We start from the raw sequence: 13,947 nt of genomic DNA on the forward strand, positions 1-13,947 counted from the left end.
CTGGGGATTGCAGTAATTTGCCTGGATATATAAAATTGGCTGATGATGAAGGTGATGTATGCCTGTAAAAAGGTGCAATATTACAAGAACACTGGATGTTAAAAAAAAATACATAAAATTGTCATATTTCCAGGTGTTGTTTTTATAAGTAAAAAGAAACTTCTATTTCAATAAATTATTATTATTTATTATATAATAAATTGTGCACCTACTGAAAATAGTGATTCAAGGTGGGGCGTGAATGCAGAGAATAGGCTTCAAGGATAGAGGAGGTTAGATAAGAGGAAACAACCCTCCATGGAAAGCAGCAGTAGCACATCTCAGTGTGGCGTGGGTGGGCAGCAGGCAGACAGGGCATCGCACGTAACTCTCATAACGTGTGCTGCTCTAATCCAATTAGCCTGAGACCTGATCAACTGCAGATAATCCTGTAATTTCATTAACATTCTGCCATTCACAGTGCAAAGAACAGGCTGACAACCATCTCCTATTATAGCCATGCACAAACGTGCACAGCACGCATTAACCCTTACAACAAAAGACACTCAACAATGATCATTTCCCTCAATATTTAACCTCTTCTTCCTAAGATAATTTGCAACATTTAGCCGTTGTTGCTATTAGAAGGTATAATGCTTTCAGCTTAGCCACACTAGAATGCTTGAAACTTTGTAGTGACATAAAAAAAAAATAAAGTTTGTCATGTTGAACATCCATGAATGTGATTACAGTTAATACGTTTTTTTTTGTGACAAATAGTGAAATAGGTCCCCCACCAACAAAAGTCCCCTACCGTTAAGATAGGCAGGGCTGCCATCAGGGGAGGGTACTGGCAGCACCCCAGTAAGCGGCCCCAGTGTAATGAAGAAAACTGTGTCCCTGTTGCTAAATGTGATTTCTGCACTGATTGGCTGAGCCGCGCACACCTTTCCCTACAGGGACACAGGTTTCTTCATCCCCTCTCCCTCTCACCTTTCTTCACATTACGGGGGACACAAGTTTTCTTCCTGCAAGTTTTCTTCTTTAATCTGGCAACAGGCAGCAGGAGGGTGCTAGAAAGACTGTGGCGCGCTCTTCTGGTTGCACTCCACAGTCTGTCTAAGGAGGCGGAAAGATGTGCGGAGGGGGAGCGAGGCAACTTGTGTCCCATCTGTGTCTCTGGAGCAGGAATGGAGAAATCTTGTGTTCCAGGTAGCAGGGTGGAGTGAGAGGGAGAGAGGATGGGAAACCTATGTCCCGCTGTAATGAAGTAAACTCTGTCCCTGTATGGAGGATGTGCGGAGGGTATGCAAAGCTCAGCCAATCAGTGCAAGAGTCACATTCGGCTACTGTAGCATGGAGGGAGGCAACTTGTGTCCCGTTCATGGTATGAGGTTATTGTTCAGTTTTGGTATGGTGGTGTTATTTAGTCACAGTATGGTGGTATTGTTCAGCTCTTGTATGGCGGTGTTATTCAGTTGCAAAAAGAAGGATAAATGGGATAGCTCACAAATCAAGACCAAGATTAGAGATAGACCGAGCTGACCAAATGTTGCACCAAAACCCTAGGTACAATAGGATAAACAAAAATACGAGAAAGGAATTTGGAGCTCAAGGTCTAAAAAATATATGGATAAAGAGGAGTTAAAAATCAATAAATGTATTTTATTAAATAAAAGTAGTAGTCAAATGCATATACATAGGTCCACCCACAGGGCCCTTGTGGGTGGTTATGGCAAGATAAATGTACAAATGATGCAAAGAAAAAAAATATATAAAAAATTATAAATAAATAGATAGCAGCATAAAATATATATATATATATATATATATATATATATATATATATAACCTCAAAAAGCTGAAAAAAGGGGGGCCACCACTCAACTGCAATAACAACAATGCTGAGTATAATGTTCCAATGTTCCAATATGAAGGGGGGGGAAAAGATTAGCCCAGTGCGTAATGCGGAATGATGTAAATCTTGGAATGATGGTATGTTTATTCCATGATTTACATCATTCCACATTACGCACAGGACTAATCTTATTTACGCACAGGACTGTGGCGGCCAAAATCCACCAGAGTGGTTTGGATACCCTCTTGGTGGATTCCGTTGAAAATAGTTCTTCTTGGATCAGTTGGAGATTTTTTTTAGACCCCAACACGGAACCGAGAGCTCCGGATCTGACTCCCATCATTCCAGTTGCATTACATCTTCCAATCCGGGAAGAACAGGTCCATTTATCACCGTTGATAAAAACCAAAAATACAAAGGGACAGATGTTACCAACCGAAATATAACGGTTTTTCAATCCCATAAAAAGAACCATTATAAGCACCGAGGATGCAGGGGAGGAAGAAATAGGCAGTACCACAAAGAAAAAGAAGACAAAGTTAAAGGACATCTGCAGCGTGATTAACACTTATCCCCTATCCACAGGATAGGGGATAAGTGTTTGATCGCGGGGGGTCCGACCGCTGGGACCCCCTGTGATCTCCTGTACGGGGCCGCGGCTGTCCCGTGCAGGGGGCGTGCCGGCTGCAGAATGACGTTGCAGCCGGCACGCCTCCTCCATGCATCTCTATGGGAGAAGCGAGGAGGCAGCGTTCGTGCCTCCCTGTCTCCCCCATAGAACTGTATGGGGACGGGGAGGAGACGGGGCGTCACCGTCGATCTCTAGGTTGACGCTATGTGCTTTAGCGCTCACCATGAGCGCTAATGGCAGCGCCCCATTAGGGAGATCGCGGGGGGTCCCAGCGGTCGGACCCCCCGCAATCAAACACTTATCCCCTATCCTATGGATAGGGGATAAGTGTCATACCGCTGCAGTTGTCCTTTAATGGTAATTCAGTAATTAATTCAACTGAAAAAAAGAAACAATGTGGGATATTTAATCTAAAAATAAACTATCTGAAACTGAAATTAAATTACCTAGCAAAGGTTTATCGTTTAGCCCCAGTAATGAGGCCAATTTATTTGAGTTTGTCGATCTAAATCAATTTGGGAGAAAATTACCTTTAAAATGTCATTATGCCTTGAAAAACCTAATAAATTTCCAATAATAACAGATCGAGATGATGAAGAGACTGTATATGTTGATTTTGAGGAAATAGTAGAATTCATTCTAACGGAACCCATCCCTACCAGCCTAAAACCTGCTTCCACCTTTTACCCTATCGAAAGCAGGGGTCCGTATATAGAAACTTTTTACAATAAAGTTCTAGAAGGCTTCAGAGACATGCAGAGAAGGAACACTAGAGAACAATATAGGTTTACTAAAAACCATAAAGGAAAACTGTCAGATATTTTCTGCCACACTATCCACAGGTACTGATGGATAGTGCGGGACAGGCTGATTCCAAAGAGCCCTACCTTGCCCGGATCCGCCTGGCCGTTCGCCCGCAATTGTACTTTTATTCTATGTGGAAATCTTGCTGTAACTGGCATGGGCGGGGCTTCTGCAGCTAACTGGCACTGACGTCAGCGAATATACATAAGTGGCGCCAACGTCAGTGCCAGTTAGCTGCAGAAGCCCGACCCGTGCAAGTTACAGCAAGATATACATAGAATAAAAGTACAATTGTGGGAGAACGGCCAGGTGGACATAGCCAAGGTAGGGCTCTTTGGAATCAACGTTTCCCGCACTATCCATCAGTACCTGTTGATACCTGTGGAGAAAATATCTGATAGTTTTCCTTTAATAACAGCCAACTGGATGTTTTGAAGAACCTAATGAAGAATGCAGAATTGGTTTTGAAACCAGCAGACAAAGGGGGTGGGGGGGGGGGATTGTTTTAGTGGATTATGCAGACTATCATGCAGAAGCTATTAGAATCCTATCTGATAACAACATTTATTGCCAGCATGGAATGTACTTCCCATATTAGTTATGTTGAGGTTGTCTTCTTGGATCTAAAGATCTATATTGAGAGTGATAACATTTGCACCACCACCCTTTTTTAAGGAGGTGGATGCAAAAAGCTATCTGCATTTCTCAAGTTGCCATAACAAGGTGTGGAAACCAAACATACCATATGGTTAAATGAGGTGCATTAGGCGCAACTGCTCTTCAGAGACACAATTGGGGAGATTTATCAAACTGTGTGAGAGAAAAAGTGGAGAGATCTTTCGATTAATTTCACCTATGGTGGTTCTGAAAAAGGTCTCAACACTTGCTGCTGAATTCTTCTACAATTTACAGCTGATTGAGGGGGGTCCCAAAAGAGGGACGGGCTACTTACCACTATCCAAACTGGACAACCCAGTTGTTTGTCTTCCTATCTCCCAAATGCCAGTTATGTGACCTACAATGTCAGAAGATAGTTACCAATAAAAGTATGTCAACTGGACAACTGCAGGTGACACATGGCCAGCAGCTAACTGTACCTAAAGGATCAACCCAAGATTTTGGCCATAGGTTGTTTTGAAGAATGTTTGGTGCCATATGTGCGATCTGTGTATTTTCTACAAAGTAAAAACAAAAAAAACAAAAATCCTCTAAGTGTGGGGAGTACATCATTTTTGCCACTATGTTTTCTCGATAAGAAAAAATGCAATACAATGAAACGTGCTGTGATGAGCAGTTTGCAGTACAGATCTGCCCTGACCATCCCTGTGATTCCTAAATATCCAAAATTCTAAGGGAAAAATCCAACCTTAGATTATGATTTATTCTAATAAGGTATAATGAACATGAAAACAAAGGGTAGTATGTTGCTGGTGTACATAGCTGTTGCTTTTTCTCGTAGGCATCACTGCCTGTTCATATACTTAATATCAAGAAAAAGTTCTAAAATCAATTGATTGTAGTGGCCAAAAACACAATCTAAACCAGTATACTTAGTACTATATTTTACTTTTTTTTTATATTTGTAGTCTGCTACACAATTCTGTCATCTAAAGAAAACACATACTTGTTGTGAAATATATTTGCAAATAGAATACTTCACCTCTCCTATATATACACCCAAACCTCTCTGCTGGCACTAAAAAGTGAGCACTGAAAGAGGAAAAAAACTGTTTGCACATGTATGCCTATATGTTTAACATAGTAAAACAAAACATAGACTGGGACATTAAACAGTGTGATCTTCTCCACGTTTTTACTTTAAATTCTTTTACATGCTATAAGTAGACTTGTTGTAGGCATGACCTAAGCTGTATATTGTTTCTGCAGCCAGAGGGAAGAATACTCTCACAGCTCCCTAAAGGCAGAGTAATTCACGCTTTACATATCTGCATACAAAAAATCGAAACTAGAGAATGGGATTCCAGTAAAAATTACAGAACTTACACTAAAAGGTGAAAATACAAATCCAGTACTGAACAGGAAGGAAAAGAACAGACATGTATGACGCAGGCAGTAAGGAGACACTAAAGCATCTAAAAAGCGCATGCAGCATGCCTATAAACTACATGAACCTAACATATTTCTCTGGTAGAGTAACTAAATAAGGCTCCCCAAATAAGACTACCACATGGGTGTAGTGTAACTCCTGCCTTTATTTTCCCCCTTACTATTATATTACTTACTATACTATCTATATATATATATATATATATATATATATATATATATATATATTATATTACTTACTATACTATCAAAAAGATAGCAGCTTCTGTTATACACAGGTGATATGCCGATTGGCTCAATTATAAATAAAGGTGAGACGTCACACTGGTCAGTCATACAGTGCCAGGAGACCTGGTCTGTAGAGAATAATTTGTTTTTCAATTTAATATAGATAAGACATCATACTGGTCAGTCATATAGCACCTGGAGACGCAGTCTGTAGAGATCCATTTGTTTTACAAATGAATATAGATAAGACATCATACTGGCCAGTAATACAGTGCTTGGAGACATGGGGGGAGATTTATCAAAACCTGTGCAGAGGAAGAGTGGTGCAGTTGCCCATAGCAACCAATCAGATTGCTTCTTTCATTTTCCACAGGCCTCTAAAGAGGCATGTGGAAAATGAAAGATGCAATCTGATTGGTTGCTATGGGCAACTGCACCACTCTTCCTCTGCACAGGTTTTGATAAATCTCCCCCATGGTCTGTAGAGAACCATTTGTTTCTCAAGAAAAATAATAATAATAATAAAAAGATGGTTACTGATTTCTAGTAGGATTAGTTTGGTGGGAAATAACCATTAGTGGATGAATTTAAAAAGGTTTGTCCAGTAGAGAAAAAAAAAAATGAAGAAAAATAAATAAATAAAAGAAAAAAGGGCGAGGGGGCAGAGCGGCAAGAAAAAATAAAAAGTTTATGTTACTCATTGTTGATCTTTACTTCCTGGTCCCATCCCAATCAATGCCTGCAGCAGTGACCTGTCAGCCAGTGATTGGCCAAGAGGGCATTTCCTGTGTCCCATGACGGGACCAGGAAGTGGAATTCAGCAGAATCCAATTGAACATCGGAACAGCAATGTCGGGGGATTGGTGGGTAAAAACAGTTTTGCTGAATATAGCAGGGGAGGGGAGATGAGAAGCTGTGTATTTGTCTTCTCTCCCCTGCTCTGCAGACGTGCAAGGGGGGGGGGGGGGGAGATGAGGGGGCGTGGTTTCTTGCTCCCCGTGCAGACCTGCGTCCTCTGCCTTCACTCCCCCCAGCTGTAGCTTCGGAGAGCTGAGGGGAGGAGGCATGTCTGCACGGGGAGATGCATGCGGCGCTCTGCAGTCTGTATAGAGCAGGCTCTGGACCCCCTGCCCGATCCATACTCTGCAGCCCCCGGCTGTTCTCAGCAGCCGGGGGCCGCCGCTAATAGCCAGCATGCGGCAATCGCCGCGGCTGGCTATTAACCCTTTAGATTGCTGCTGTCAAAGCTGACAGCAGCGTCTAAAGGGAGATGTGAATGCTCCCTGGTGGGCTAGTGGGGTGGATCGTCCCTCGCAGCGCGATCGCGGGGGGGGATTTGGGGTGATCCACTAGCCGGAGGACTTACCTCTGCTTCCTCCTGTCCCGGCTCTGTCATTGATAGATCCTGGCTGGACTAGGCTCTATCAATGGATCACAGAGCACACAGATTAATAGAGTTCAATAGAACTCTATTCATCTGTTTGAGGAATCTTATGATTCCTCATAAGTATAATAAAAAAAAAAAAAAAGTGTTAATATAAGTTTGAAAGACACACATTAACATTAACTCCAAACTGTGCCCCTCCGGATGTTACAAAACTACAATTCCCAGCATGCCAGGACAGCTGTTGGCTGTCCGGGCATGCTGGGAGTTGTAGTTTTGCAACATCTGGAGGGCCACAGTTTGAAGACCGCTGCATTAACCCCTTCCATGTTAAAAGTTCAAATCACCCCCTTTTCCTATATAAAAACATGTAAACATAATAAAAATAAACATATTTGGTATCGCTTCGTGCGTAATTGTACAACCTATTACATCCTACAGCATGACCAGTAAACCATCATCTCATGAGGAGGGTGGTGGGGTGGATGGGAAGGATGGTGGGAAAAAGAAAGCTATCTAATTTAAAGGGGAACTCCGATGGAAACAAGTAAAAAAAACTAATGATTTCAAATCAATTGGTGTCTGAAAGTTAAAAAGATTTGTAAATGACTTCTATTAAAAAAAATCTTAATCCTTCCAGTACTTTTTAGCTGTTATATAAAACAGAGAAGTGTGTGAATTTAACCCCTTCCCGACCTATGACATACCTGTACGTCATGGGTGGCAAGGTGTTCCCGACCCATGACATACAGGTACGTCATGAACATTTTTGCCGCTACTCGCGGCACCCCGCAGAGCCTGGAAAGATGGTGGCTATCACTGATAGCCAGCCATCTTACCATGCGACTACGGGGGGTTTCATCCCCCACCCCCCCCCAGCGATCGCTGCTATCAGCTAATCAAATCTGACTAGCTGATAGCAGCGTTTCGCTATCAGAATACTTAGCAGCGCGGTGTGTGAGTCCCGATCGCGGGGATCGGGACACACACCGCTCTGCTAAGTGTCCCTGACCCGTCCCCCGGCGTCACTTACCCGTCCGAGCGGTGTCCCGAGCGGTCCCGGCGTCCTCCAGGCGGTCCCGGCGGCGCTGCATCCCAGAGGTGAGTTTCCGGCAGCAGTGCGGCATCTTCATTGGCAGCAGTGAGATCGCCGTAAAGCGATCTCACTGCTGCCTCTGGGAGTTTCAAAACTGCAACTCCCAGCATGCCCAGACAGCCTTTGGCTTTCTGGGCATGCTGGGAGTTGTAGTGTTGCAACATCTGGAGGTCCACAGTTTGGAGACCACTGTATAATGGTCTCCAATCTGTGCTCTTCCAGATGTTGCAAAACTACAACTCCCAGCATGCTCAGTCTGTTCAGGCATGCTGGGAGTTGTAGTTCTCTAACATCTGGAAGAGCACAGATTGGAGACCATTATATAGTGGACCTCCAGATGTTGCAAAACTACAACTCCCAGCATGCCCAGACTGCCCAAGCATGCTGGAAGTTGTAGTTCGGCAACATCTGATCCTTCAGATATTGCCGAACTACAACTTCCAGCATGCCTGGGCAGTCTGGGCATGCTGGGAGTTGTAGTTTTGCAACAACTGGAGGCACACTAGTTGGGAAACATTGTCCGTTTCCTACCTCAGTGCCTCCAGCTGTTGCAATTGTTGCAAAATTGTAGTTTTGCAACAGCTTGAGGCACACTGGTTTGGAAACACTAAGTTTGTTTGCAAAACACTTGAAAGTTTATTACTTAACTTAGTGTTTCCAAACCAGTGTGCCTCCAGCTGTTGCAAAACTACAACTCCCAGCATGCACGGACAGCCAAAGGGTATGCTCGGAGTTTGCAACAGCTGGATGTTTGCCCCCTCCCCCCAATGTGAATGTACAGGGTACACTCACATGGGCGGAGGTTCACAGTGAGTGCTGCAAGTTTGAGATGGCGCAAATTTTGCGCTGCAGCTCAAACTCCCAGCGGCAAACTTGCTGTGAACCTCTGCCCATGTGACTGTACCCTAAAAACACTACACTACACTGACACTAACCTAAAATAAAAAGTAAAAAACATTACATATACACATACCCCTACACAGCCCCCCCTCCCCCCCAAAAAATGAAAAACGTCTGGTACGCTACTATTTCCAAAATGGAGCCTCCAGCTGTTGCAAAATAATAACTCCCAGTATTGCCGGACAGCCATTGACTGTCCAGGCATGCTGGGAGTTTTGCAACAGCTGGAGGCACCCTGTTTGGGAATCATTGGCATAGAATACCCCTATGTCCACCCCTATGCAAATCCCTAATTCAGGCCTCAAATGGTCATGGCGCTCTCTCACTTTGGAGCCCTGTCGTATTTCAGGGCAACAGTTTTGGGACACATACGGGGTATCGCCATACTCGGGAGAAATTGCCTTACAAATTTTGGGGGGCTTTTTATTCTTTAACCCCTTATGAAAAGGTGAAGTTGGGGTCTACACCAGCATGTTAGTGTAAAAAAATAAATTTTTTACACTGACATGCTGGTGTTGCCCTATACTTTTCATTTTCACAAGAGGTAAAAGGGAAAAAAGACCCTCTAAATTTGTAATGCAATTTCTCCCGACTACGGAGATACCCCATATGTGGGCGCAAAGTGCTCTGGGGGCGCACAACAAGGCCCAGAAGGGAGAGTGCGCCATGTACATTTGAGGTGATTTGCACAGGGGTGGCTGATTGTTACAGCAGTTCTGACAAACGCAAAATAATAAATATCCATATGTGACCCCATTTTGGAAACTACACCCCTCACGGAATGTAATAAGGGGTGCAGTGAGCATTTACACCCCACTGGTGTATGACAGATTTTTGGAACAGTGGTCTGTGAAAATAAAAAATAAAATTTTTCATTTGCACAGTCCACCGTTTCAAATATCTGTCAAACGCCAGTGGGGTGTAAATGCTCACTGCACCCCTTATTAAATTCCATGAGGGGTGTAGTTTCCAAAATGGGGTCACATGTGGGGGGGTCCACTGTTCTGGCACCATAGGGGCTTCCTAAATGGGACATGCCCCCCAAAAACCCTTTCAGAAAAACTCACTCTCCAAAATCCCATTGTCGCTCCTTCCCTTCTGAGCCCTCTACTGCGCCCGCCGAACACTTTACATACGCATATGAGGTATTTCCTTACTCGAGAGAAATTGGGTAACAAATTTTAGGGTGCTTTCTCTCCTTTTACCCCTTGTAAAAATTAAAAAATTGGGTCTACAAGAAAATGCAAGTGTAAAAAATGAAGATTTAGAATTTTCTCCTTCACTTTGCTGCTATTCTTGTGAAACACGTAAAGGGTTAAAACACTTACTGAATGTCATTTTGAATACTTTGGGGGGTGCAGTTTTTATAATGGGGTCATTTATGGGGTATTTCTAATATGAAGACCCTTAAAATCCACTTCCAACCTGAACTGGGCCCTGAAAAATTACGATTTTGAAAATCTTGAGAAAAATTGGAAAATTGCTGCGGAACTTTGAAGCCATCTGGGGTCTTCCAAAAGTAAAAACTTGTCAATTTTTTTATGCAAACACAAAGTAGACATATTGTATATGTGAATCAATATGTAATTTATTTGGAATATCCATTTTCCTTTCAAGCAGAGACTTTCAAAGTTAGAAAAATGCTAAATTTTCAAAATTTTCATGAAATTTTTAGATTTTTTACCAAGAAAGGATGCAAATATCAGTGAAATTTTACCAATAACATAAAGTAGAATATGTCACGAAAAAACAATCTCGGAATCAGAATGATAAGTAAAAGCATTCCAGAGTTATTAATGTTTAAAGTGACAGTGGTCAGATTTTCAAAAAATGCCCAGGTCCTGAAGGTGAAAATGGGCTGGGTCATGAAGGGGTTAAAGGGGTTATCCAGGAAAAAACTTTTTTTTTATATATCAACTGGCTCCAGAAAGTTAAACAGATTTGTAAATGACTTCTATTAAAAAATCTTAATCAATTCAGTACTTATGAGCTTCTGATGTTAAGGTTGTTCTTTTCTGTCTAAGCGATCTCTGATGACACGTGTCTCGGGAAACACCCAGTTTAGAAGCAAATCCCCATAGCAAACATCTTCTAAACTGGGTGTTTCCCGAGACACGTGTCATCAGAGATCACAGACAGAAATTAACAACCTTAACTTCAGAAGCTCATAAGTACTGAAAGGATTAAGATTTTTTAATAGAAGTAATTTACAAATCTGTTTAACTTTCTGGAGCCAGTTGATATATATATATAAAAAAAAAGTTTTTTCCTGGAATACCCCTTTAATTTTCTGTCTGGCAACAGTGCTCTCTGCTGACACCTCTGTCCGTGTCAGGAACTGTCCAGATTAGAATCATATCCCCATAGAAAACCTATGCTGCTCTGGACAGTTCCTGACACGGCGAGAAGTGTCAGCAGAGAGCACTGTTGTTTAAATAGTTTAAATAGAAGTGATTTACAATTCTGTTTAACTTTCTTGCACCAGTTGATTTGAAAAAAAAAATTTCCACCGGAGTTCCCCTTTAACCCCTTAAGGACTGAGGGTTCTTCCGTTTTTGCATTTTCGTTTTTGCCTTTAAAAAATCATAACTCTCAATTTTGCACCTAAAAATCCATATGATGGCTTATTTTTTGCGCCACCAATTCTACTTTGTAATGACGTCAGTCATTTTGCCCAAAAATCTACAGCAAAACGGAAAAAAAAATTATTGTGAGACAAAATTGAAAAAAAAAATGCTTTTTGTAAATTTTGGGGGCTTCCGTTTCTACGTAGTCAATTTTTGGGTAAAAATGACACCTTATCTTTATTCTGTAGGTCCATACGATTAAAATGATACCCTACTTATATAGGTTTGATTTTGTCGTACTTCTAGAAAAAATCATAACTACATGCAGGAAAATTAATACGTTTAAAATTGTCATCTTCTGACCCCTATAACTTTTTTATTTTTGTGCGTATGGGGCGGTATGAGGGCTCATTTTTTGCGCCGTGATCTGAAGTTTTAAGCGGTATCATTTTTGCATTGATAGGACTTATTGAAGGGCTCTAGGTCTTCTCCAGGAAACTATAGACTGGTAAGTTTAACGTGCATTGTGGGTAAATTGTTTGAAGGACTTATAAGGGATTACATACAGGAATACACAGGGAATAATTGTATTATAAGTGATAGCCAGCATGGGTTTACTAAGGATAGAAGTTGTCAAACCAATCTAATTTGCTTTTATGAAGAGGTGAGTAGAAGCCTTGACAGAGGAATGGCTGTGGATATAGTGTTTCTGGATTATGCTAAAGCATTTGATACTGTCCCTCATAGACGTCTGACAGGTAAGTTAAGGTCTTTGGGTTTGGAAATTTTAGTTTGTAACTGGATTGAACACTGGCTCATGGATCTTACCCAGAGAGTGGTGGTCAATGATTCGTACTCCGATTGGTCCCCGGTAATCAGTGGTGTACCCCAAGGTTCAGTACTGGGCCCGCTGTTGTTTAATTTATTTATCAATGATATAGAGGATGGTATTAACAGCTCTGTTTCTATCTTTGCAGATGACACCAAGCTTTGTAGCACGGTACAGTCTATAGAGGATGTGCATAAGTTACAGGATGACTTGGATAGACTAAGTGTCTGGGCATCCACTTGGCAAATGAGGTTCAATGTGGATAAATGTAAAGTTATGCATCTGGGTACTAATAACCTGCATGCGTCGTATGTCTTAGGGGGGATTAAACTGTCAGAGTAGCCGCGGCTATCCCGAACAGCACACTGAGCTAACCGGCATACTTTCACTTTCAATTTAGACGCGGCGTTCAACTTTGAACGCCGCGTCTAAAGGGTTAATAGCGCACGGCACCGCGATCAATGCCACGCGTTATTAGCCACGGGTCCCGGCTGTTGTAGATCGGGAGCGGACACATGACGTTCCAGTATGTCATGTGTCCTTAAGGAGTTAATCACCCTCGATGACGGAACCCTCTCCGTTGACCTGGCATCCATTAATGTTGCCAGCATTAAGTCAGATACGGCTCCATTTGCAGCCTTTGATTTTTTTAGCCCATATTAATGCTAATATTTTATTTTTGCAGGAGAACAGGCTTACAGACATGTCATCTATCTATAAGGCTAAAAGAGAGTGGAGGAATGGGCCCTCCTACTGGTCTCTTGCGGTCAAGCCGTATAGCGGAGTGGTGGTCCTTTTTACCGCAGCGGTAGAATGCCAATGGGTTATTGACTTAGAAATGGGTAGGTGCCTGATTTTATATGTCCTCATGAAGGGACAAGAACTTTGTCTTATTAACATCTACGCCCCACAGTCTAAGTGGGACCGGAAGTGTCTCTTTATGAGGATCAAGCCCTATCTTCTTACAAGTCGGCAGGTGGTCTTTTGAGGGACTTCAATGCTTACGAGGCCCTACAAGGGAGGTTCCAGAGACTTGTGATAGCGTCACCCTTAACAGCATAGCGAGTGAGGGTTGACAGGTGGATGTCCACATCCGCCACACCCCAGGCCACGCGGGATTCATAGAGGTAGTTGTAGGTCCAGAATAGATAGATTTTATTTAAAGGAGGAAGCTGTCTCTTCAGCAGTGTCTGTTGTTGAGGTGGAGTTCTCTGATCACTGTTTAATTTTATTTTCTCTGAATGTTACAGAAACCCTCTGGACGGGCAGTCTTTTGGAAGCTTAATTCGTCTCTCTTGGAAGGAGCGGAGGATTTTCTTCAGAGCCAGGTACCATTGCTGGGCCTTTGTAGCAGTAAGTCAGAGTGGTGGGAGATGTTCAAAAAAAGGGTTGCAAGATTCTACTGCCAGCTCTTAGGCCTCAGAAGCCTAAAAAGGAGTCCTTGCTGATGAAGGGCCAGTACGACAGACACACATCTTTGGTTTTTGAGAGGGATTACGGGAAGTACCGCTCGCCTGACCCTTACAGAAACTAGTATAGTAAAGTAGTCTCAAGACTGATTGATAGTACAGGATCCTCGAAAAGGTCCAGATTAGGGATCCTGG

General features: G+C 42.5%; 1 protein-coding gene across 4 annotated transcripts in view; it reads right to left on the reverse strand.

Moving 5' to 3' along the window:
* Nucleotides 1-13,947, reverse strand: part of PLCB3 (phospholipase C beta 3) — a 249,247-nt gene that overhangs the window by 140,285 nt on the left and 95,015 nt on the right. Inside the window, exon 1 of one of the 4 annotated variants that reach the window (XM_056527178.1) lies at nucleotides 6,265-6,327. The exons of the other annotated variants lie outside the window; for them this stretch is intronic. The gene's annotated coding sequence lies outside the window, so the exon portion shown is untranslated. Of the gene's footprint in view, nucleotides 1-6,264; nucleotides 6,328-13,947 lie in introns of those variants that run through there. 4 annotated transcript variants of the gene reach the window in all.

Source organism: Hyla sarda, chromosome 6, assembly GCF_029499605.1.
Source record: "Hyla sarda isolate aHylSar1 chromosome 6, aHylSar1.hap1, whole genome shotgun sequence".
Classification (NCBI taxonomy): domain Eukaryota; kingdom Metazoa; phylum Chordata; class Amphibia; order Anura; family Hylidae; genus Hyla; species Hyla sarda.